The sequence below is a fragment of the Coenobita brevimanus genome, chromosome 102, assembly GCF_032717465.1.
Source record: "Coenobita brevimanus isolate Jiangsu-jjx chromosome 102, ASM3271746v2, whole genome shotgun sequence".
NCBI lineage: Eukaryota > Metazoa > Arthropoda > Malacostraca > Decapoda > Coenobitidae > Coenobita > Coenobita brevimanus.
This window is the reverse complement of record NC_137055.1, coordinates 33,067,534-33,094,372: the sequence shown is the minus strand read 5'-3', so window position 1 is coordinate 33,094,372 and position 26,839 is coordinate 33,067,534. Positions and strand designations below refer to the sequence as shown.

Sequence of the window (26,839 nt, the reverse complement as noted above, 5' to 3'; positions counted from 1 at the left end):
TGTAAAGGAGTTAAGTAAACCATTATTTTTAATTTTCAAGAATTCCTTGAGTCAAGGTAAACTACCTGATATTTGGAAAAAAGCAAATATAGTCCCCTGATTCAAGAAAGGAAATAGACAAAATCCACTCAACTACCGACCAGTATCAATGACCAGTGTTGTAAGCAAGGTATTAGAAAAGCTTATAAGAAAAGCTTGGGTAAATCATCTAGAAGAACACAGTATGATAACAGAAAGACAGTTTGGTTTCAGAAAAGGAAAATCATGTGTTACTAATCTGTTGAGCTACTATGACAGAGTAACAAACACAATACAGGAAAGGGAAGGATGGGTGGACATTATCTATATAGATTTCAAGAATGCTTTTGACACAGTACCACACCAAAGACTTTTATGGAAACTGTACCATCAAGGAGGAATTCGAGGCAAACTGTTTTGCTGGATGCAAGACTCATAAAAAGAGAAATGAGGACAGTACTAAGAGGAAACTACTCATCATGGAAAGAAGTGACTAGTGGAGTACCACAGGGTTCAGTGCTGGCAGCAGTCATGTTTTTAGTGTATATAAATGATATAAACAGTAACACTGGAAATGAGAGCTATCTGAATATGTTTGCAGATGATGGAAAAATACAAAGGAGAAATACTAACACAGACTCTTGTAAAGAGCTACAAGAAGAATTAAATAAACTTCATGAATGGAGTAGTACATGGCAAATGGAATTCAATGTGGACAAGTGTCATGTAATCAAGTTTGGTAAAAGTGGAAAATGACCTGATTGGGATAATAAGTTAGGAAATAAAACCCAATACACATCAGAAAGAGAGAAAGACCTAGGTGTGATTATCAGTAACAGACTATCTCCAGCTGACCACATCAGCGAGAAGGTACGGAACATGTATACACTGCTTGCAAATATGAGAATAGCATTCACATACATAAATGAAGACATGCTAAGAAGGATAATAACATCATTCATTAGACCAACCCTGGAATATGCATCGGTAGTCTGGAGTCCTCATCTCAAGAAGCACATAGACAAGATTGAAAAAGTTCAAATGGCCGCTACAAGATGGATACCAAGCTTAAGGGACCTAAGCTACGAAGAAAGACAAAATAAACTGAATCTACCAACACTACAGGAGAGAAGGAAAAGAGGTGACATGATAATGCTATATAAGTGCATATCAGGGAAGGAGAAAATAGACATAAATGATTACTTAACATATGGAGAAGCATCAGGAAGAGGACACTGCAAAAAACTGCATAAGAAGAGAGATGATAAAGACGTAAGGAAATTCAGTTTCCCAAACAGAGCAATTGATCAATGGAATGCACTACCGAATGAAATAGTGTGTGCCAAAACAATTCACAAAGTTAATAATATCAAAGATAAATATGGTTTAAGACACGGGACAGTACGAGCTTGACTCATTCCTGTAAAGATACAATTAGGTAAGAACACACACACACAGATAAATGAAGCTGTGCAAAGCTACAAAAATGATGTGGAAACCACATATGCTGAAATGGTGAAAGTAAAGAAAGACTTAGAAACAAGGGTGGAGGAAAAAAGCATTAAAAAGGAAGTGAAAAGAATAATCCAAAACAATCCGAAGTTAGTCAGAGATTCCGTAGATATAAACAAATCTATAGTAATCACTGGTATAGAAGAGGAAGAAGTAAAAAACAAGATCACAAGAGAGAAAAAGGAGATGGCAAATGTAATGAGCTTACTGAAAGAAGTATCAGAGGAAATCTGTAGTAGAGACATAGAAGAACACAAAAGGTTAGGGAAATACGAGAAAAGCAAGAGAAGATCTCTAAAGGTGACTTTCCAGAGTGTAAACACTGTGGAAGAGATACTAAAAAATGCAAAGAATCTTATGGAAAAAGAGGAGTTCAAAAATGTATGGATAAAAAGATGCCTAACACAAGAGGAACTGGAATTACTGAAAGAGAAAAGGGAGGAAGCAAAAACAAAAAATGAGGGAAGATCAGAAGAGGAGAAGAAAATTTTTTTTTACAAACTAATAGGATTGCAGGTATGAAAGTGGTACACAAACAGGATGGAAGAAAAAGGAGGAAGGTAGTAGAACCATGTCATGACAAGTATATAAACAAGATGATAAAGTTGATGTACTCAAATGTGGATGGAATGGTATCTAAATTACTAGAGATTAATGATTATGTCAGAGAAAATGAACCACAAATAATATGCCTAACTGAAACAAAATTAACACCAAGGATATCCAATGACATACTAAACTTAGAGGAATACAATAAATGGAGAAGAGACAGAAATTAAAAAAAAGGAGGAATTATAATATTAACTAACAAAAATCTAAAAGTCAATGAAATAAAACTAGATATACCATCACAAGTAGAACTGATTGCAGTAGAGATCAACACATCTGAAGGTAAAGTAATTGTAGCCAATTTGTACATGCCACCAAGATCAAACACATGGGAAAGAGACGAATATGAGGACCTGGCAGAGAGTACAATTCAGAGTTTAAGATCATTACTACACAAAATGGAAGAGAAATCAGAAAGAATTATAGTAACTGGGGATTTCAATACAAATTTAAATTGGAATACTCTAGATATAATTAGCCAAGAAAGCTGTTGGGACCAAAATCTCCTGGATCTCGTACAAGAGTTCTTCCTAACGCAACATGTGAGGGAAACCACCAGAAAAAGAGAACTTGATGTACCTTCAGTGCTAGATCTAATATTTACTAGGCAAGAAAATGATATTGACAGTTTAATATATCACCCTCCACTCGTCAAAAGCGATCATGCAGTACTAAATTATAACTTCAGGATAACATATGACATAGTAAACAGCAATGACAGTTACAAAAAGAGCCTAAACTATAAAAAGGGAAATTATCAAGACCTAAAGAAGTAGTTCTTAGAAGTTAATTGGGAAAATGAACTTAGAGGACAAGATTTAAATGCTGTATATAAAAAATTTTGTGAATTTTATGAAATAGGAGTCCAGAAGTACATCCCACAGCACAAAGAAGCAGATAAGAAAATACAGAAATGGTTCAATACAGAATGTAAAAAATCAAAAGAAAGAAGAGATTTGTTGTGGAATAGATACAGAAGACATAATAGTAAATGGGCTTATAATAATTACAAACAGGCAAGAAACGATTATACAAGAATAAGGAGGGAAGCCCAAAAACAGTTTGAGGAGGATATAATAAATCAAAGTAGTGATCAACCAAAGCTGTTTTACAGCTATATCAGAAGCAAAACCAAAGTAAAAGATATAATACAATCCATTACGGACTAGGGAATCACTTATACACAAGAGAAAGATATTTGTGAAGCACTAAATAAGAATTTCCAATTAGTTTTTATAGAAGAAAAAAATTTTGAGAGGGACTATGTGGAACATGCATGTCCACACAAATACCAGATATACAAATAGCAGAAAAAGTAATACAGAAGGAGTTAAGTAGATTAGACAGAGGAAAAGCAAGTGGTCCTGATGAAATTTCATGTTGGGTACTACGAGAATGTGCAAAGGAGTTAAGTAAACCATTATTTTTAATTTTCAAGAAATCCTTGAGTCAAGGTAAACTACCTGATATTTGGAAAAAAGCAAATATAGTCCCCTGATTCAAGAAAGGAAATAGACAAAATCCACTCAACTACCGACCAGTATCACTGACCAGTGTTGTAAGCAAGGTATTAGAAAAACTTATAAGAAAAGCTTGGGTAAATCATCTAGAAGAACACAGTATGATAACAGAAAGACAGTTTGGCTTCAGAAAAGGAAAATCATGTGTTACTAATCTGTTGAGCTACTATGACGGAGTAACAAACACAATACAGGAAAGGGAAGGATGGGTGGACAGTATCTATTTAGATTTCAAGAATGCTTTTGACACAGTACCACACCAAAGACTTTTATGGAAACTGTACCATCAAAGAGGAACTCGAGGCAAACTGTTTTGTTGGATGCAAAACTTTCTCATCAAAAGAGAAATGAGAACAGTACTAAGAGGAAACTACTCATCATGGAAAGAAGTGACTAGTGGAGTACCACAGGGTTCAGTGCTGGCACCAATCATGTTTTTAGTGTAAATAAATGATATAAACAGTAACACTGGAAATGAGAGCTATCTGAATATGTTTGCAGATGATGGAAAAATACAAAGGAGAAATGCTAACACAGACTCTTGTAAAGAGCTACAAGAAGAATTAAATAAACTTCATGAATAGAGTAGTACATGGCAAATGGAATTCAATGTGGACAAGTGTCATGTAATCAAGTTTGGTAAAAGTGGAAAAAGATCTGATTGGGATTATAAGTTTGGAAATAAAACCCTATACACATCAGAAAGAGAGAAAGTCCTAGGTGTGATTATCAATAACAGACTATCTCCGGCTGACCACATCAGCGAGAAGGTACGGAACATGTATACACTGCTTGCAAATATGAGAATAGCATTCACATACATAAATGAAGACATGCTAAGAAGGATAATAACATCATTCATTAGACCAACCCTGGAATATGCATCGGTAGTCTGGAGTCCTCATCTCAAGAAGCACATAGACAAGATTGAAAAAGTTCAAACGGCCGCTACAAGATGGATACCAAGCTTAAGGGACCTAAGCTACGAAGAAAGACTAAATAAACTGAATCTACCAACACTACAGGAGAGAAGGAAAAGAGGTGACATGATAATGCTATATAAGTGCATATCAGGGAAGGAGAAAATAGACATAAATGATTACTTAACATATGGAGAAGCATCAGGAAGAGGACACTGCAAAAAACTGCATAAGAAGAGAGATGATAAAGACGTAAGGAAATTCAGTTTCCCAAACAGAGCAATTGATCAATGGAATGCACTACCGAATGAAATAGTGTGTGCCAAAACAATTCACAAATTTAAGGATATGTACAATAAATATGGTTTAAGAAACGGGCCAGTACGAGCTTGACTCATTCCTGTAAAGATACAATTAGATAAGAACAATTAGGTAAGGTAAGAACACACACACACACACATACACACACACATCAGAAGAGCATGGAGTGATGATGAATACCAGGAAATGTTGTCATACATGGCTAGTTATTTACAGAAAAATATTGAGTAAAGCAACAATATAATTTTAATTGGTGAATTCAGTTGTAAAGAGGTGAACTGGAAGGAATGGGACTCAGGAGGCAGTGAATATTCGTGGGGTTCTATATTATTAAATATAACAATGAACAATGTGATGACGCAGTGGGTTAAAGAAGAGACACGGTTCCGAGGTGAGGACATACCAGCAAGACTAGATTTACTGTTTACCAAAGAACCCGATATAATAGAATCCTTGAAATATCTGTGTCCTATTGGAAAAAGTTATCATGTGGTCATTGAGTTCAAAATGACAACAGGGAAGGTGGAGCCAAGAGACGAGCTTTGTAGGGAGGGATGATACAGCTTTGGGAAAGCAAACTTTACAGGATTGAGACAATTTTTTGAAAATGCAGAGTGGAGAAAATTCAGAGAAACAAGAGAGATACAGAGGAAGTGGGATATTTTTCTAGGCTTCTATAATTCAGGAGTGGAAAATTTTTTACCAAGAGTGAGGGAGAAAGAAAACAGGAAAAAGAGTGGTTTAATAGAAGGTGTATGATAGCAAAAAAGAGAGAGACACGGCGTGGAACAATTGGAGAAAGAGAGGTAACAACAAAACAATGGAAGAATATGAAAGAACTAGAAATGAATACAGAAGAATACATAGAGAGGAAGAAAGGAATTTTGAAAAAGGTATAATAGACCAATGAAAGGATGAACCCAAACTGTTGTATAGATTTGTCCATGGCAAATTGAAACAAAAGGAAGGAATCACCAAACTGAAAGTTGAAGGAGAGGTCTATAAAGATGCAGCAATGCAAGCTGAAATAATGAACAAATGTTTTCAGTCAGTTTTCACTAATGAAAAGGAGTTTGTGGAAGGAGAGGAAGTGACTAGTAATGTTGTGATAAAAGATATAAAAGTGTAACTACAGGAAGTATATAAATTACTGGAAACTTGAGATGCAAGGAAAGCCCCAGGACCAGATGGAATCTCTAACTGGGTACTGAAGGAATGCAGAGAACAACTGGCAGATAATATTCACAGTTTAATTGTGTGTTCTCTGGAAGAGGGGAAAGTGCCTCAAGAATGGAAGAGTGCAAATGTGGCATCAATTTATAAGGGAGGATACAGGGAAGAACCCCTGAAATATAGACCAGTGTCCCTGACCAGTATGATCGCAAAATTGTTTGAAAGAATTCCGAGAAATATAGATGGGTAAAATATCTGGAAGAGATTATTAGTTTGGCTGAAAGTCAGTTTGGATTCAGAAGTGGAAGGTCATGTGTTTCCAACTTGTTGAGTTTTTACTCAAGAGCAATTGACGTGCTTCAGGAAGGAGAAGGTTGGGTGGATGGTGTGTATTTAGATTTGGAGAAGGCCTTCGATAAGGTACCCCATAAGAGACTTATGTGAAAACTAGAGCATATAGGAGGACTGAAGGGGAACGTCCTGGAATGGATGAGAGACTTTCTGAGAGACAGACAAATGAGGACAGTAATAAAGAATAGGATGTCTGGATGGAGGGAAGTAACAAGTGGAGTCCCACACTGCTCGGTGTTGGTGCCAGTAATGTTCCTAATTTACATAAATGGTATGGTAGATGGAATGATCAGTTATGCAAGTCTGTTTGCTGATGATGGAAAGATCTTGAGGAAGGTAGAGGTTGAGGAGGATTGTAAAATGGTGCAGGAGGAACTGAATAGGATACACGAATGGAGCCAGATATGGGAAATGAAATTCAATGCAAAGAAATGTAAAATTTTGGAAATGGGTAAAAGTACCAAGAGGCGTTCACTGAATTATTTGATGGGTAATGAACCAATCACAAAAGTGAGAGAAGAGAAAGATTTGGGAGTGCTGGTCCAGGGCAGTTTGTCACCTGAAAAACACATTAAAAAGACAGCTAGAGAGACGTATAAACTCCTGACTAATATAAGAGTAGCTTTTCATAATATGGATGAGGAAGTGATGAAAAAATTGATAGTGGCCATGATTCGCCCCAGGCTAGAATATGCAGCGGTAGTGTGGTCTCCACACAAAATGAAAGATATAAATAAGATTGAGAGAATACAAAGAACAGCAGCCAAAATGGTCCCCAGTCTGTCATATTTGTCGTACAGAGAGAGGCTGGAAACGCTGGATTTGTGCTCCTTAGAAGATCGGAGAAAGAGTGGCGACATGATTGCCGTGTTCAGGACCATGATGGGAGTAGATAAAATTGACAAAGAGTATCTGTTTTTATGGGATAAGAGAGTAACAAGAAGACATGGAATGAAATTGAAGAAGCCAAACTGCTTGAAAGATGTCAAGAAATATAGTTTCCCGTATTGTTGTATAGACCTGTGGAATTGCCTGGACAAAGAGATCGTCCAGTCTAAAAACATAAACGAGTTTAACCCGCCCCATCCCGACGTTTTTGGACCTTTTTTTTTTTTTGGCTCAAACATTCGCTTTTGGTGAGAAACATCGAAAATTCATAGAGAAATCGCTCACCTGAGGTTTAAAATACCGGATTTAGGTGTGAGTACTTCCTTACCTGACTGGGTTTTCTAACAGGCTGGCACCAAAGAAAACGTGTTCTATGGGAGGGTAACTATTTTATCCACTCATAAACAGTATTTATTTATTTACTTGGTACGAATTTATATATAGTACAAGAGTATATTGGTTTTCAAACAGTAATATAGGCATTATAAGCATTGTTTCACTCACTAACTCATCACCATTCATGACCTTTTTTTTCCCATATTACCTGATCATCATTTCTAACTGTTTCTTCCTCTAAACTTTGTCCTCCACATTGTCATCGATTGGGGAATCACTCTGGCCCTGAATGTCTTTATTGGCCAGGTCACTTGTAACAGGTGAATTGTCGAGACAATGGCGTGCAGGGGGGGGGGAGGTTATGCGGTGTAAGGCATTGTTCCTGCTTGGCATCTTGTAGAGGAATAGAGGAAGGTGTCCCATGTATACATGCCAAAAATCACTCACGAAAATTGAAAATTGTGCAAATTAGGGACCTTGCAATGTTGCCACGTTAATTCACGTCGCCAGGACGGTGCGGGTTAAAGCTAAATTTGTCTTATTGAGAAACAGACGGGACCCCACGAGCATAACTTATTTCCTGTATATCAAAATTAGGTAAATACAATTGGGTAAATACACACAAAATTGGTGCTGATGGAGACGAATGCCTTCTTGTTGTGAGATAACTGACATATCTTGGTGTCTCCACATCGTGGTTATACAGTACCAGTACAAACATCCCCCATCTCCCACCCTGTCCCCTGAAAGGAGGATGGTGGGCTGTTGTTTTTAATGCATCAAAGACTCAATTCTTACACCTATTAACCCGACAAAATCTTCCAGAGTGGTACCCACTAATATTTAATAATATCCAGCTCAATCCTGTATCATCCTTACACATACTTGGGGTTTCATTCTCTCAGGATTTATCTTGGAAAGATCATATTACATCTCTTGTAAAATCTGCTTCCAAGAGATTAGGTGTGCTAAGCTGACTCCGTACCTTGTTTAACCCTGCACAGTTGTTGACTTTATAGACAGGTTTTATTCACCCTTGTGTAGAGTACAACTCACCTGTGTGGGGAGGCTCCTCACATGCAGCTCTTCTCAACGAAGTGGGGTCAAAGGCTTTTCGTCTCGTTAACTCTGCTCCTCATACTGGCTCCCTTCAACCTTAGTGTCTTCACCGCAGTGCTGCATCTTTATCTCTTTTCTATCGCTGCTTCAAAGGTGGCTGGTCCTCTGAACTGTCTGCTTGCATTCCTCCATCTTTACGGCGGGCGCGTAGCACCCGTCTAGCAGCAAACTCTCATCCCTTTTCTGTCCAACTCTCTAATGCAAGAGTTAACTGTTACTCCCAGTCCTTCATTTGTGCAACAGGTCAACTCTGGAACTGTCCCCCTCTGTCTGTGTTTCCTGCTTCCTATGATTTCCAGTCTTTCAAACGCAGTGTGTCCAGGCATCTCGAAATGAACAGGTCTTGAGTTGGCTCTCTGTTATTTTTTTTTGTTTTTGTTTTTTTCTTGGAAGGAACGTTTTGCGGTCTCCTGGCCTTTGGTTCCTTCTTCCTTGCATTAAGGAAAAAAATAAAATAGAAAGGGAATTTCAAAGAGTAATCCACTAGGGTCACATTCAGATAAGCCTGGAGTCACATCAGTTACAGCATCACATATATTTCAATCAATCCTTACGTGCCTATGTAGATTTTTCATAAAAATTACAATGCTGTATGAAAATAAATTTAGGTGAATGGTAAGTACCATCAAGATGGATGATATTCTCAAATACTAAAAAAGGAAAATCATATTCAAGGCAACAAATGAGTAATAACATGTATCTGATGCCATGATTGGATATATACAGTACAATATTTGTGTATTAGCAGTATAAAAATTAAAATCCATAAGTTATTTAAAAAAGTAAGATAATGTGGAGATAAATCTATCTATCTATCTATCTATTGCCAGACGCCATAATCTCATAAGGGGTGACCATTGACCTTGAGTTGTTTGTTTTACGGGGAGGGGCTATAACCCTCCACCAACCCACTTGTTGACATGTAGGGAGCACGTATGGTTTGGTTATATGGTTACCACCCAGCGTTGTAAATGATTTCTTGGCTTACTGGAAACCATTTGGCTTGTCACTCAATGTAAAGCTACCTGTAAAGGCAAGAAAAGCAATAAGAAGTGAGAGGAAAGATGCGAGAAATCGAAAGAGAGGAGGACAGGCACAGACAAAAATTATGATAAAGGCTAAGGAAGAAGTAGGCAGCACTGCATCAAGTGAATGGATGATGGTCACCACCACCTACCACTAAGATAAATTGCTAATGTTAATTATATTCTCATCATTTCATAATGAGCAGTGGTATGGTTTACTGTATATGAAAAATGTTAACAGCTTTTTTTGAGAAAGTAGGTGCCGGGGATGGAAGCTTACCCATGATTGAACCGTGGTTATATAAACATTGCTTAATTCTTTCCCTATCCCCCAAAAGAGGATGGTGGGCTGTAGGAGATGGAAGCCTGGGGTCACAACAGGAGCAACAGTGAAATGACTGTTTAATATTTCTGATTACTGTATATCTCATGCTGGAATGTTTTTTTTTCATTCATTGCCAGACGCCATGTATCCCAGACAGGGTGGCCAAGGGCTTAGAGTTAATTGTTTTACAGGGAGGGGCACTAATCCTCCACCAACCCCACTTGACGTAGGGATGCCAACAGCATCTGGTGTTCCCAGGCGGTCACCCATCCAAGTACTAACCAGACCCAACGTTGCTTAACTTCGCTGATCGAACGGGAAGCGGTGTACTCAACGTGGTATGGGCTGTAACCCTCATTAAAGCTGTTATCAGTTAGCACAGTAGGTCTTATGAACACTTGTACAGCACTAAGTGATGTATTCCTGTGTTATTCGGTTGAGACAAGTGCTTTAGGAAATCTTAACATGCATTCTTAAGTAATTTTCACCAGAGTTTACTGAGTGTATTGAAGCCTTTTAACTAACAAGTCTCTTTTACCCTTCAGTATGGTGATGCCTATTAAAAGTTTATTTGTACTACGCTCAGATGATTTTATTCATCTTAGATTAGATATATGGTGCTAGAGAAACAGATCTCCTCTTGAAGGTAGACCCTAATGGTCCTTTCCGAGTTAAAGTGCCTTAACTCACTAGACCATCAGGCATGAAAAAAACAGTATCAGGGTAACAGGACTAATGCACTGCATCAATATGCAGCACAAAAGTCAACATATGACCTCCCTGATTACATCAGCCCCATAAAGGAGAATATACCCAGGTGTGACAGGCAAAAAAACACCAAACAGACCAATGTAGAAAATCCATAATCATCCTGGGAACTCTGAAGTGTCAGGCAGTTTGTATCACAAGAGCTTTTTAGATGCTCTCAAAAAAGGCCCCAAAAGAGCAAAACAATGAGAGAGAGAAAAAACTGGTAGGTATTTTTTTTTTTTTTTTTTTTTTAATGAAAGGAAGAAGGAACCAAAGGTCAGGAGACCACAAGTTGTTCCTTCCAAGAAAAAAGCAAAAACAATACAAAAGAGAGCCAAATTCAAGATCCATTCTTTTCGAGATGCCTGGACACATTGTGTTTGAAAGACTGGAAATCATAGGAAGTAGGAAATACAAACAGATGTGGACAGTTCCAGAGTTGACCTGTTGCATAAATGAAGGACTGAGAGTAACAGTTAACTCTTGCATTAGAGAGCTGGACAGAAAAGTTATGAGAGTTTGTTGCTAGACAGGTGCTATGTGTCTGTCGTAGAGGTGGAGGGATGCAAGTAGACAGTTCAGAGGAGCAGTGACTATTGAAGTAGCGATAGAAAAAAGATAAAGATGCAACAGTGTGGTGAAGAGACTGAGGTTGAAGGGAGCCAGTAAGAGGAGCAGAGTTAATGAGACGAAAAGCCTTTGACTCCACCTTTTTGAGAAGGGCTGTATGTGGGGAGCCTCCCACACAGGTGAGTTGTACTCTACACAAGGTCAAATAAAACCCATGTATAAAGTGAGCATGTGCAGGGGTAAAGAAGGAACAGAGCCGGCTTAGCATACCTCATCTCTTGGACGCAGATTTTACAAGAGACGTAATATGATCTTTCCAAGATAAATCCTGAGAGAATGAAACCCCAGGTATGTTTAAGGATGATGCAGGATTGAGCTGGATATTATTAAACATTAGTGGATACTCCTGTGGAAGATTTTGTAGGGTTGATAGATGTAAGAACTGAGTCTTTGATGCATTAAAAACAAGATTACCTTTACCCCCCTAGAGGTACGAGCCAAGTCAGACATTAGGTAAACCATAGCCTTATCCCTTGGTTATTGAAGTTGCTGCTAAGATGGACATTGTGGGAACCGAATGGAAAGGTGAAAAGTGGAATCATCAGTGTATGAGTGGATAGGGTTAGATGTACAGCTTAGAAGGTCATGATGAATAAAAGGAAGAGAGTTGGTGATAGGACAGAGCCCTGAGGAACACCACTGTTGATAGATCTAGGAGAAGAATGGTGGCCATCTACAACAGCAACTATAGAACGACCAGAAAGGAAGCTGTCAATGAAGGCACAGATAGAAGGATAGAAACCGTAAGAGGGCAGTTTGGAAATTAAAGATTAATGCCAGACTCGATCGAAAGCCTTTGAGATGTCAAGTGCAATGGCAAAGCTTTTGCCAAAGTCCCAAAAGGAGGATGACCAGGAGTCTGAAAGGTAGGTGAGAAGGTTGCCAGTGGAGCAACCCTGATGGAACCCATACTGACAATCAAAAGATGCTTTACAATTTTTCTGTCAAGAATAAATTCGAAAACTTTTGACACACAGGATGTTAAAGCAGTTGGGTGATAGTTAAAGGGTTAGGAATGGTCATCCTTCTTTGGGACTGGCTGAATGAGAACAAACTTCTAGCAAGAAGGAAAGGTACAAGTTGAAAGATAAAGGTGAAAGAGTTTACCTAGGCAGGGTGTAAACACAGAAGCACAGTTCTTGAGGAGAACAGGAGGGACCCCATCAGGCCCATATGCCTTGTCGTCATTGAGGCCAGTAATGGCAGAAAATACATCAGCTGAAGAAATTTTAATGTCAGCCGTGAGGAAGTCAGAGGGGGAAAGTGATGGAGGAGCAGCACAAGAATTGTCTAAGGTGGAATTATGGAAGAATGTCTGAGAGAAGAGATCTGCTTTATCGGTAGAAGAAATAGCTACAGAGCCATTGGAGTAGAAAAGAGTAGGGAAGGATGATGAGGTAAAGTTGTTTTTGACAGAGTGCCAGAAGGAGCGGGAAGAATTTGAGTTGAAGAGTTGAGATCATTTAGTACGGATGAGATTATTTTTAGCAGAGCGAAGAACACTCTTGTCACAGTTCGGGGCAGAAACATAAAGAAGATTTGATTCCAGGGAGGGTTGTCTCCAATACCTTTTTTAGGCCTTCTCCTTGTTGTGGACAGCATTAGAAAGCATGATTGAACGAAGGCTTTTTTGCATTAGTCAAAGGATATGAGAAAGGAATGCATGCTTCCATGCCCGAGAGAATAATCTCCGTAATGCGCGAGGCACATTCAGTATCATCAAAATTGTCTCCACCTCTCGTGATCTGCCCCCTACATTCATCACTGGGGGGCACTGTTCTCCAGGTCCATCAATTATTCCATCTCCTTGCCAATGCACATCTTGTTGGCACTTTGGCCACTGTACCAAATACTGCCTGTCAGCTGCAGTCTGTACCAACTGTGCGCTGGCTGGCCACACTTCCTTGGACTGCACTTCCACCATCCGGTGCTGCCCTAACTGTCAGAGTAATCATTCTACCACCTTCCGGTACTGTCCCATTTATCTCTGTGCGGCGGAAGTGTCCAGCATCCACTGGAAAACTGGCCTCTCCCTTCATGAGGCCTGTTGCAGAGTTCACAGCCTTGGTCACCATCCAACCATTACTACGCACGTGTAGCCCATCCTCCTCCCATAGTGTCGCTGGTCTCCAGCTCGTCTAGTGTGTCGACTTCCATCCTTGTCTCTACTTCTTTCTCTGCTCTTGCTTCTCTTCCTGATTCCTCCCCTTCCCTCCTTCGTTCCTCGCCTCCTCCCTCATCTCCTTCTACAACTGTATCTTTTCAGTCCTTTCCTTCATCACCTTCTTGTCCTGCAAACAAACGTCGTGTTCGCGCTTCCCTGTCTCACATCCCTGGACTCTCCTCCCCAGCTTCTCCTGTCCAACTTTCCAAACATCCCTCTTGTTCCACATCTCCCAGTACCTCATCCTTTCTCTTATCCACCTGTCAGCACCCTTGCGTCATCTCGTTGGTGTCCCCCTGCCCTGTTTCATCTCCCATGGATACAGTGACCATTCAAGATATTGCCTCCTACATTCGCTATACTTCCTCCATGTCCTCCCTTGTTTCTATGGACATCCATCCCCCTCCCTCCTCCCTTCCCCCTACACCTATTCCTTCTCCTTCTCCTCCTTAACCTTCCCCTCCCCCAAACTCTGTGCGTCCTCCCTCCTCTGTGACGTAAGTTTCTTCTGTCTCTTCTATTCTTTCAAACCTCGATCTCCCAATGCCTCTTGGTCACCGTAGCTGTGACTGTCATATGCGTCCGCCACCCTCTTCCCAGTCTTAATTCATGTTTCTTCTTATGGCCCTTCTACAGTGGAATATGTGCAGTTTTGTGCTGCATCGTCCTTCCTTATGATACCTCGTATCCATTCATGATCCTCTGCATGTAGCTTTCTAAGAAACTTTTCTCCACGCTTCCCCTGTTCCTATTCCAGGTTTTACTTTTCTCATTTCTCATCCTCCTTCTTCTGCTGCTCTTCTTATCCGCAACACTGTTCCTTTTGAACCCCTTTCTGGTCCTTCGTCTATCCTCATGCCTCAGCCCATCTTTTTCTTCGCCACTGGGTCCCTGTCTATTCTCTCTATTTCTCTCCTATTCCTTTTGATTTTTTTGCCTTTTCCTCATTACTTCTCTCCCTTCCTTCTCCAATTCTCCTCCTTGGAAACTTCAGTTGTCATCATATCCTACGGGGTGATTCTGTTGTCACCACCCAGGGTCGCCACGTTGAACAATTTCCTTCTTTGTCCGAGCTGTGTCTGCTCAATACTGGCTCTCCTACTCACTTTGACCTTCTTACTCGTTCCTTTTCGTGCATCGACCTGTCTCTTTGTTTTCCTTCTGTTTCCCTTGACTTCCGCTGGTCAGTTCTGGATGACTCTCTTTTCAGTGACCACCTCCCCAACAAGCTTCCCTTACGTCTTTCTGTCCAGTTCCTTGTACTCCCCATTGGCAGTTCCATGCTGTTAACTGGAGCTTATTTTCCTTTCTTATGGTCCCCTCTTTACCTCCTTCCTCCTTTTCTTCTCCCCAGGAGTTGCTTTCTTTCTTCCTGGCCCTGGATTTAGGAGCTGCCCTTACTGCTATCCCTAGAAATACCAGACCTCCTACAGCTAAAACTGTACTGTGGTGGACTCCTGAATGCAAGCATGCGCTCCGTATTAAACATGCTGCAAGGAAAAGCTTTTGTCGTCGACGTTCTACACCGGACTGTACCCGTCATCTCTTAATATTTCAACATGCATCTGTAGCCTTCTGCTGTACTATCTGTCAAGCCAGATGCCACCACAGTTGGACATCCTTTGTATCTAGCATTTCGGCGGACACTCCCATTGCAGCACTGTAGTTGTGTATCCGTAGAATCTCTGGTAAACATATCCCACCTCAAGCCCCTGTTCATTCTTTAGATGGTCGTCCTGTAGCTGATGTGTCCATGGTTCCTGAAGTTTTAGGTAGTATTTTAAGTCTTGTAAGTACAGGGACCCACCTCTCTCCAGATTTTCACCATATTAAAGCTCTTTCAGAATCTGTCCCGATTTCTTTTACTTTATTTGCCGAGGGAGCTATCGATGCTCCTTTCTCTCGCCGTGAATTGTTGTCTGCTCATCATTTGTGTAAAGAATCCAGTGAAGGTCTTGATGGTATTCGTTATAATGTCTTGAAACATTTCTCTTCCAGTGCCCTGTTGTTTCTTTTGTCCGTTTAGAACAGGATTTGGTCTGAGGGTTTCTTTCCTCCTGCTTGGCGTGTGGTGGTCATTCTACCATTTCTTCTATCTATCTATCTATAGCCCGATGCCCTAATCCAGCAAAGGGTGGCCGCAGACAAAACGCCTCCAAGTCGCTCTGTCACTGACCATTTGACTACCCTCCCCCCAACTCACCCCCCCCCTCCCTCATATACCCCTCAACTCCATCCCTCCACCTCATCCTCGGTCTACCTCTCCCTCTCCCTCCCTCCACCTCACCTACATACACCCTCTTAGTCAGACTTTCATTCTCCATTCTCTTCACATGTCCAAACCACCTCAGTGTATTTCTCCTAATCTTCTCAACCACATCCACATCCACCCCACAGCGTTCCTTCACTTCTTCATTCGTCAACCTGTCCCTCCACGTCACTCCACATGCTCCTCTCAAGTAACTCATTTCCACTGCTCTCACTCTTGACTTGTTCCCCTCTTGCAAGGTCCATGCCTCGCTTCCATACGTCAGGGTAGGGATCACAATACTATCATTCAGTGACTTCTTAACTTCCATACTCACCTCCCTATTTCTCATCACTGCTTTCAGTGTACCAACAACCTTCCTTCCCTGCTGTACCCTTTCACGCACTTCATCCCCCAAAGTTCCATCCTTACTCATCACACTACCCAAGTACTTGAATGCACTCACATTCTCCATATCCTCACCATCCAACCTCACTGCACACTCTGTGACTTCATTCCTCTCAAACACCATAACTTTACTTTTGTTTACATTAACTTTCAGATTCCTCCTCCTACACACTGTCCCAAATTCATTCACCAAACCTCGCAACTCCCATTCATCTTCACTCAATAGTACTGTATCATCAGCAAACAGCAACACCGGAAGCTTCCAAATCTCACCCTCATTCATTAGAGCCACCCCCACATCCACTGCCCTACCCTGCACCTCCTTTACAACCCCATCCATGTATATATTAAACAGCCATGGAGACATCACACAACCCTGTTTCAGTCCCACATTGAGATCAAAGAACTCACTCAGCTCACCATCCACTCACACCTTACCCCTAGCTCCCTCGTACATACTCTTCACAGCACTCAGCAATTTCCCCTCCACTCCATATATTCTTAATACCTTCCACATACCTTGCCTATCTATTCTGTCATAAGCTTTCTCCAAGTCCATGAAGGCAGCATACATTTTCCTTCCCTTCTCTAGATACTTCTACACTAAACATCTTAGAACAAATATCTGATCTACGCACCCTTTTCCCTTCCTAAATCCCCCTTGTTCTTCTCCAACTAGCTCCTCTGTCATATGCCTAACCCTATCAATGAGTGTTCTACCATATATTTTACCAGTCACACTAAGTAGGCAAATACCCCTATGGTTACCACATACTTCTCTCTCCCCTTTTCCTTTGTATAAAGGAACAATTATACCTGATTTCCAGTCCTCTGGAACCCTTCCCTCTTCCCAAGCCAATCTACACAACTTCCATATCCACTCCACAACAATCTCACCCCCATACCTAAGCATTTCACCACACACTCCATCAATTCCTGGGGCCTTTCCCAACTTAATATTCTTCTCGCTTCCACTACTTCCGCCCTACTGATCTCTTCCTCCCTCCTCTCATCTCTTCTTCTCCCAGCCATTCCCCAACCACTTATACTCGCACTGCTTTCACTCTCCACATTCAACAAATCCTCAAAGTGCTCCTTCCATCTCCTCAGTTTCTCTCTCTTCTCCACCAACAATCTATTATTCCTATCTTTCACTCCTCTACTATTTCCCCTTTCACACTGCCTTACTTTCTTTATCTCCTTCCAAAACAATTTCTTACTCTCCCTCCATTTCACACTCAGATTCCTCCCAAACTCTTCATCCACTTTCTTTTTACTCTCCTTCACCAGTCTCTTAACCTCCCTTCTCCTGCTCACATATACCTCTCTCTTCTCTCTCTCATCTTCTCCCCTACCTCTACTCGCTAACCATTCACTATATGCCTTCTTCTTTTGTTCCACAGCTCGTTTCACCTCATCATTCCACCATGCTGTCCCTTAAACACCCTTGCATCTCCTCCTCACTCAACAAACCGTCTCACATGCTGCGCCTATCTCTTCCGTGAATATCTTACATACGTCTTCCACCCCTTCCATCTGCTCTAGCTCATACCTTCCCAATCTTTCTTCCACTATGCTCTTATACTCTGTCATTTTCTCACTATCTTGCAATTTCTCCACTCTTTTCACAGGAGTTGCTTCCTCCTGTCTTCCCCTTCGTCTCCTCAACCACTTTCTTTGCAGCTCTACCTTGGCCATCACTAAGTGATGGTCCGAGACTCCATTCCCCCACCTTCTCCACACTCTTGCATCCAACACTTGTCTTCTCATTCGCTCATCCACACACACGTAGTCTGTCATTGCCTTTCGTTCAACAAGTTCACCATCCATCCTCCTCATTACTCTCCATGTATACCGGTGGATCATCTTATGCCGAAAGTAGGTGTTGGCTATTACCAACCCCTTACAAGCACAGATGTCCACCAAAGCACTTCCATTCCCATCTGCGTCAGCTGGCACACCCCACTGACCAACCACTTCATCCACTCGTATATTCCCACCTTTGCCATTCATGTCTCCAATCAACAGCACTCTCTCGCTCCTTTCAAACTTGTCCATACACACTTCTACATTCGCCAAAAACTCATCTTTCACTCTTGCCTCTCGATCCTCTGTCGGGGCACACACACATACAATTGCCCACGCTTGTATACCTACTTTCATCCTCACCCATACAATCCTTGCACCCACTGTTCCATACTCTCTTATATTCTCCTTCCACTTCTTGCTTATCATCAGACATACTCCCTCTCTTGCCCTTTCATTTTCATTGACTCCCGCACATATACCTAAACCTATTCCCATTCTCTCACCCTTTCACCTTTCCATTTAGTTTCAGTCAATCCACATATATCCACTTTTGCATCCTCAAGCACCTGAACAATCTCTCTCTCTTTCACTTCATCATTCACTCCTCTCACATTCCACGTTCCCACCCTAAGAATGTCCTTTGTCCGTTCCTTAGTCGTCAACGTATGGTCCGTCTGGGTCCGAGGTGCTTTATTCGCTTTTTTAGTTAGTTCTTTTTACAGGGTGGGGCACTAACCCACCACCAAACCCTTTTAGTCACCTCGTACGACAAGCAGGGATACTGGGGGAGTATTCTTGAAACCCCCCTACCCCCAGGGGGGATGCGAGGATTTGAACCAGTGCTTGCAACTGCATGAGTACAGCAGCTTACCAATTGAGACTACTGTCCCATTGCTCTTGTAAAATCAAAACCAAAACTTAACAAATTAATCACACTGTCATGACTGAGATTCGATCCTGGGCCCTCGCGCTTTGTAGGCACGTACGTTACCACTGAGCCAAAGAGAGGATCCCCTCATTGCCTCTGAGCAATGCAGGCTTTTATACACCCCATTACACTCTGACCAGTTGTTTATGCAAACTGCTTGAACGTATGATCAATCGTTGACTTATGTGACACCTTGAATCCTGTTCAGTTTGGATATCGATAACCTCGTAGCACTTTAGATCCTCTCCTTCGTTTGGAGTATGTTATCCGTTCTGCATTTTCTCTTCGTCGGTCTGTCATTGCTATATTTTTTTTACTTGGAAAAGACTTACAATACTACGTGGCGCTATTATATTTGCATTGTCTTCATTCCCTTGGTCTTCATGGTAACAGTGGTGTTTTTCTTCAAAATTTCCTTTCTCTCCGCACCTTCCATGTCCATCTCTGTGCCCATCATTCCCATGCCTTCCCCCAGCAAGAAGGCATCCCCCAGGTCTGTGTCCTCAGTAATTCTCTCTTTCTTATCGCAATTACCCCCTTCTGTTTCCGCCTCTCTGTATGTCAATGATTTTGCTGTATACACTGCGGATTTGGATCCTCCCTATCTCCAATCCCTTATTTAGTCTGCCATTACAGCAACCTCCACTTAGGCCACCACTCATGGTTTTTGCTTCTCTACCTCCAAGTCTTATGCAGTGTCGTTTACCCATTCCTGTACTATACCTCAACTTCCTTGTTACCCGTATGACACACCTCTCCCCTATCGGCCCTCAGGAACTTTTCTTGAGCTTGTCGTTGACTCTCAGTTAAATTGAAATGCGCATGTTTCTTCTCTTTGTTCTTCCACCCTTCATCACCTTTGCTTATTACAAACTCTGTCTCATCTTTCATGGGGCGCTGATTGCACCGCACTTCTTCATCTCCACTCTGTCCACATTCATTCCAAACTTGATTATGGGTGTCAAGTCTATTCTTCTGCCTCTGCCCTTACTCTTTCAAAACTTGATTCCCTTCATCATGCTGGTCTGCGTTTAGCCATAGGTGCCTTTTGGTCAACCTCAGCCATGAGCTTGTGCGTCGAATCGGGCGTTCCCCCCTCTCTCCTCTTGTCATTCTCTCCTTACAGTTAAGTTTTATGCACATCTGCATCAGTTTCCTTCTAACAAATTGCTCCGCCTTCTTCTCTTCTTCAGTCTGTTAGTTTCCCCGTTCCATCCATTCTTCCCTTTTGTCCTGTTTCTTTCCCCCCTTGGCTTTTACCTCCTTCCGTGGTCTGTTCTTGTTTTCTTCCTTGTTCTCACACTCTTCTTTTTCCTGTTGCACTCAACCCCCATTTTCTTGAACATGTCTTCTCACTCTTCTGCAACTCCTATTTTTACCGATGGTTCCAAATCCATTCATGGTGTTGGTTTTACTGTTGTCTCCCTTAAGTCTTCTTCTTCCAGTTCCTTTCCTTCTGTTGCAGGTGTTTCCACAGCAGAACCTTATGCAGTTCTTTTTGTACTGAAATCTGTGTTTTGTTCCTCCTCCTCCTCTTTTGTTATCTTATCACATGTGCTGTCTTCTCTACGAACCTCCTCTTCTTCTCATCCCCTTGTCACCCAAATTCAGGAGTGACTCTTCCATTTTTCTGTGCACAAGAAGTCGATTCATTTTTGCTGGGTCCCTGGTCATATTGGCATTGCCGGTAATGAACATGCAGACTCGCTGGCTTGTTCTGCTGTTCAGTCTCATATCTTCTACTCAGCCCATTCCTGCTCTTGATTGTTTTCCTATTCTTACTCGCCTCTTCCATGACTTATGGCAAACTTTCTGGGACTCCCAGGTTGCCAGCAAGCTTCAACTCATTAAACCTTCTGTTCTTTCTTGGTCTGTTTCCAAAAATCCCAGTTGTCGATGGGAGCCTGACCTTGCTCATTTGTTCACACTGTAACTGCCCTCTGGCTGTCCGACATCATTTTCTTGACTGCCCATTCCTACTCCACGTCCATCACTCTGCCTTTCCCTTCCATTCATTATTATCCCACCCCCTGTTGCTTACAGATTTCCTTGGAAACTCTCCTACGTTTTCTATTTCTAATATTATTACTTTTCTTTCTGCTCTGTGTATTTTGCATCTGATTTAATTGTCCATCTTTCTTTTGCTGCCTTAGTGCCATATAGCCTCCCTAGGCTTGGTGCTAGCTTTTCTCACTATTTACTCATTCGAAAAGAAAGTAGAGAATCTAGTGATAAAGGATGTGTCAGTAAATACGGAAACTACCATACAGAGTCTGATTCAGTCCAATGAAACAGCCAATGAAAAGAATTGGAATTTGAAGCGGGAAAATGTTGAACTGAGGAGGAAACTAGAAGAGAGTACTAATAAAACGGAGAAGGTGAGTAATGTATTAGAAGAACATAAGGCAAAGTGGGCACACGTAGAAGAAGAACAGAAAGAAGTGGTCAGCTTAAGAGAGATCATCCAGGAAGAAAGGGAAATGAACAAGAAAGAAATGGAAGAAAATGTAGTGAAAATACTGAAGAAAAAAGAGAAAATAGTGAGAGAAACTGTAGAAAGGAACAGATGTGTGGTAGTATTTGGAAACAGGGAAGAGGAAGAAAAGGTTAGGTTCGTAAGACTCGAGAGAGACACGAACCTGGTGAGAGGAATATTAACCAAGATTGACCCCGAAGGAGACAAGTGGGTAAAAGAAATTGAGGAAGTAAGGAGGATAGGGCCTTATAAGAAAGGGGAAACAAGACCAATGAGAGTCAAGTTTACATCAGAAAGTGTAATAAATGAGATAAAGTGACCTGGAAATTAAGCAAAGAGGCGGGGATGGAAAATATTATAATAAGAAAAGATCTGAATGAAGAAGAAAGAGAATTTTAAAATCATTAAAGGAAGAAGTAAAGGAAGAAAATGATAAGAGGACAGAGGAAGAATGTAATACTTTTTTTTGGAGAGTATTGGATATGAAAGTAAGGAAATGGTATTTAAGGAAATAGAAGTGAAGGAAACTAAGGGGGATGGTTGTGAAAGATCAGAAGTTGAGGAAGTGGTACGGACAGAGAGTAGGAGAGAAGAGGGTATTAATAATGTCAAAAATAATTTGAAGGTGATATATACTAATGTTTATGGTTTCATATCGACAAGGATCGAAATTAATGATTTCTTGAGAGAACATGAACCTGATGTCATGTGCTTTGTAGAGACCAAATTAAGAGAAGATATTGATGTTCATTTGGGACATGGTAAATACAAACTGTGGAGAAAAGACAGAAAAGAAAAAAAGGGAGGAGGAGTGATGATAGCAGTGAAGAACAACATAAATGTAGATACTGTGGAAATGGGAGAAGGCAGGGCTGAAGTGATATATATGAAATTAGAAACTGGAGAGAATGTTAAGAGAGATATGGTGGTAGTGTATGTTCTCCCAAAGACGAGAGCATGGAAGGATGACGAATACCATGAGATGTTGTCAGATATGGCTAGCTACTTGCAAAAAATAATTGAGAAAAGCAATAATATAATTTTGGTGGGTGACTTTAATTGTAAAGAGGTGAACTGGGAGGAATGGTACTCGGGAGGCGGCGAGGATTCGTGGGGCGCTATGTTATTAAATATAATAATGAATAATGTGATGATGCAATGGGTCAAAGAAGAGACACGGTTTCGACGTGAGGACACACCAGCAAGGTTAGATTTACTGTTCACCAAAGAACCCAATGTAATAGAATCATTAGAATATCTCTGTCCTTTGGGAAAAAGTGATCATGTGGTCATTGAGTTCCAGATGTTAATAGGAAACGTCGAGCCAAGAGACGAGCTTCATAGACAGGGAAGATACAACTTTGGGAAAGTAAATTTTACAGGATTGAGAAACTTTTTTGAAAATGCGGATTGGAGAAAATTCAGAGAAACAAGAGAGATACAGAGGAAGTGGGATATCTTTCTAGACCTCTATAATTTGGGAGTGGAAAAATTTGTACCAAGAGTAAGAGGGAAAGAAAACAGGAAAAAGGAGTGGTTTAATAGAAGGTGTATGATAGCAAAAAAAGAGAGAGATAAGGCGTGGAACAATTGGAGAAAGAGAGGTAACGACAGAACAAAGGAAGAATATAAAAGAACAAGAAATGAATACACAGGAATACGTAGAGAAGAAGAAAGGAATTTTGAAAAAGGTATAATTGACAAATGCAAGGATGAACCCAAACTGTTTTATAGATTTGTTAATGGCAAACTGAAACAAAAGGAAGGAATCACCAAACTGAAAGTAGAAGGAGAGGTCTTTAAGGATGCGGCAATGTAAGCAGAAATAATGAACAAATGTTTCCAGTCAGTTTTCACTAAAGAAAAAGAGCTTGTGGAAGGGGAGGGAGTGATTAGAAATGTTCCGGTGATGAAAGATATAAAAGTGGAGGTACAGGAAGTGTATAAATTACTGGAAACTCAAGATGTAAGGAAAGCCCCAGGACCTGATGGAATTTCTAATTGGGTACTGAAGGAATGCAGAGAACAACTGGCGGATAAAATTCACAGCTTAATTGTATGCTAACTGGAAGAGGGGAAAGTGACACAAGAATGGAAGAGGGCAAATGTGGTACCAATTTACAAGGGAGGAAACAGGGAAGAACCCCTGAATTATAGACCAGTGTCTCTAACCACCATGGTCGCAAAATTGTGTGAGAGAATCCTGAAAGACAGATGGATAAAATATCTGGAAGAGATGAATATTTTGGCTGAATGTCAGTTTGGATTCAGAAGCGGAAGGTCATGTGTTTCTAACTTGTTGAGCTTTTACTCAAGAGCGATTGATGTGGTACAGGAGAGAGATGGTTGGGTGGATTGTGTGTACTTAGACTTAGAGAAGGCCTTTGACAAGGTACCTCATAAGAGACTAATGTGGAAACTAGAATATATAGGAGGACTAAAGGGGAAACTTCTGGAATGGATGAGAGACTTTTTGAGAGACAGACAAATGAGGACAGTAATAAAGGAAAAGATGTCTGGATGGAGGGAAGTAACAAATGGAGTCCCTCAAGGCACAGTGTTGGCGCCAGTAATGTTCCTGATTTACGTAAATGATATGGTAGATGGAGTGAACAGTTATGCAAGTCTGTTTGCTGATGATGTAAAGATCTTGAGGAAGATAGAGGTTGAGGAGGATTGTAAAATACTGCAGGAGGATTTGGATAAGATACACAATTGGAGCCGGACATGGGAAATGAAATTTAATGTAAAGAAATGTAAAATATTGGAAATGGGTAAAAGTACCAGGAGACCATCACTGAATTATTTTTTGGGTAATGAATTAATCACAAAAAGGAGAGAAGAGAAAGATTTGGGAGTGCTGGTCCAAGATAGTTTGTCACCAGAAAAGCACATTAACAAGATAGTTGGAGAGACTTATAAACTCTTGACTAACATAAGAGTAGTATTTCATTATATGGATGAGGAAATGATGAAAAAATTGATAGTGGCCATGATCCGCCCCAGGTTAGAATATGCAGCGGTAGTGTGGTCCCCACACAAAAAGAAAGATATAAACAAGATTGAGAGAATACAAAGAACAGCAACCAAGATGGTCCCCAGTCTGACAGACCTGTCATACAGAGAGAGGCTGGAAAAACTGGATTTGCCTTCGTTAGAGGAAAGGAGAAAGAGGGGAGACATGATTGCGGTGTTCAGGACCATGGTGGGAGTAGATAAAATTGACAAAGAAGATCTGTTTGTATGGGATAAGAGAGCAACAAGAGGACACGGAATGAAATTGAAAAAGTCAAGCTGCTTGAAGGATATCAAGGAATATAGCTTTCCTTACAGAAGTATAGACTTATGGAATAGCCTGGACAAAGAGATCGTCCAGTCTAAAAACTTAAACGAGTTTAAAGCTAAATTTGACTTATTGAGAAACAGCGATGGAAACCCACGAGCATAGTACATTCCGTGTATATCACAATTAGGTATATTAGGTAAATACTTAAATATTTGGAACGACTTAGACAAAGAGGTGGTGCATGAGAAAAACATTCATGTGTGTAAAGGTAGACTTGATAAATGTGGATATGGAGACAGGACAACACGAGCATTGCTCAATTCCTGTATACTACAAATAGGTAAATACAAATAGGTAAATACCTAGCGGATTGTTTGTGAAGCAGCATCATTTATATCGTCCGTTGGTCCGTAGGGTAATGGACCTATGGACGATGGCCATTAAATCCGAAATCCATTGTTTCGGGGTCTGCAGAGTTGAGGTTCAACTGTATATACCCACAATAACACCATCCATCTAGAAGATTCACAGGTAAGTAGAGACTTCGGTAAATTTTTATCGAAGATGGTGGTCTGGTGAGTTAGGTTCTCCAACTGGGTGTTGCCCTTCAGAATTTGTTTCTGAGGGTGGATGAGACTCAGTGCTCATATAATGTCACTCAGAGGAAAGCAACTGGTAACTCAACTTCAGCATATAAACTGTGTAGCTTAACCCTGGATCCATAGCTTATGATGAGGTTAGAGATGAATAAGTGGATGACCTCTTCTCAGCCAAGTAAATAAAGTATAGGGAGCTTATAATAGGCCATGCATGAGATACAAAGGTATGAAACTTCACCCCTCTACAGACCAGTTGATGTCTTGCAAAATGTTTATTTGTATGTACCTGCTTTAATTATAATACAAGTTTGCTCTGATGTTCAGAATTTTGAAGTCCCTTTCCTCTCGACCATCCTTCTTTCCTTCCATCCTCTTCTGTCTTCCTTTCCTTCATTCTTTCCTTGTCCTTTTGCATACGGGTAACTTTACACTCCCTCTTCTGTCTTTCTTTCCTTCATTCTTTCCTCTTCCTTCTGCCTGTGGGTGATTCTACACTGAGTGACAAACCAAATGGTTTCCTGTACACTAGGAAACCATTTACTATGTTGGATGGTAACCATTTAACCAAATTTTGGCGCCTGGTGGATTAATGGGTAATTATTGTGCTCCAATTGGATTGAGCCGGTGAAGGTTTATATCCAAGGGATGGTTGGGGTTGATTGCTCATGTAATGCCACTCAAGGATGAGTGAGGCTGGTCACTCTCATCTTAAATGTCAGGACCAACTTGCCTAGCCCTGGGCTCCTACGCTTCTCATGAGGCAATGCAAGATTGGATGATGGATGGATGGATAAAGGTCCTTTGTGTGAATGTCTAATTAATATGTTATCTGATTTGTTGTGTTTGTGAAAGAGAAAAGTATAGTACTATAATGAGGACACATTATACTCTGATGACACATTAGTTAATTCTTACTACTCCCAGACGGTTATGGCAGTGGAGAGGGGCACCTTCATATAATGGCATCAATATAAACAGGTGATGGAGCTTCCTGGTTGTATAAACATTCCTCATCTCCATACTTGTCCTTCAAAAAGAAGATGGTGGGCTGAAAAGAGAGAGAGAGAGAGAGAGAGAGGGGGGGGGGGGCATCTCTAGCCAACAGATCGCCAGGTTGTCATTCAGATGAACCTAGAGCCAAACAGCAACAACATCCTGGGCTGAGTGAATTATATCAAGTTTTAAAAATCTCTCCAGAGCTGAAGACATTGGTACTAGGTCAGTTTTGCTACATGATTATGTTCATAGAAAATGAATTGGATAATGATCAGTCACATATCAAAAGTAGGGATCATGGTGATCACATGAGTGACACTGATGATTGTCTGGAGAAAAAAAGAGGGCTGCAGTGTTAAGAGTGCACAAGTGAATAAGCACATAATGGTCAGTCATAAAATGAGATTAGCAAGATATATGTAATTAAA

General features: G+C 40.8%; 1 protein-coding gene and 1 non-coding gene across 2 annotated transcripts in view; one reads left to right on the top strand and one right to left on the bottom strand.

Annotated features, from left to right (window-relative positions):
- Window positions 1-26,839, top strand: part of LOC145415452 (fat-like cadherin-related tumor suppressor homolog) — a 693,356-nt gene that overhangs the window by 591,754 nt on the left and 74,763 nt on the right. The gene's annotated exons all lie outside the window — the stretch shown is intronic.
- LOC145415502 (5S ribosomal RNA) lies at window positions 10,351-10,470 on the bottom strand. The gene has a single exon (XR_013900102.1). It is a non-coding gene; the product is annotated as a 5S ribosomal RNA (ribosomal RNA).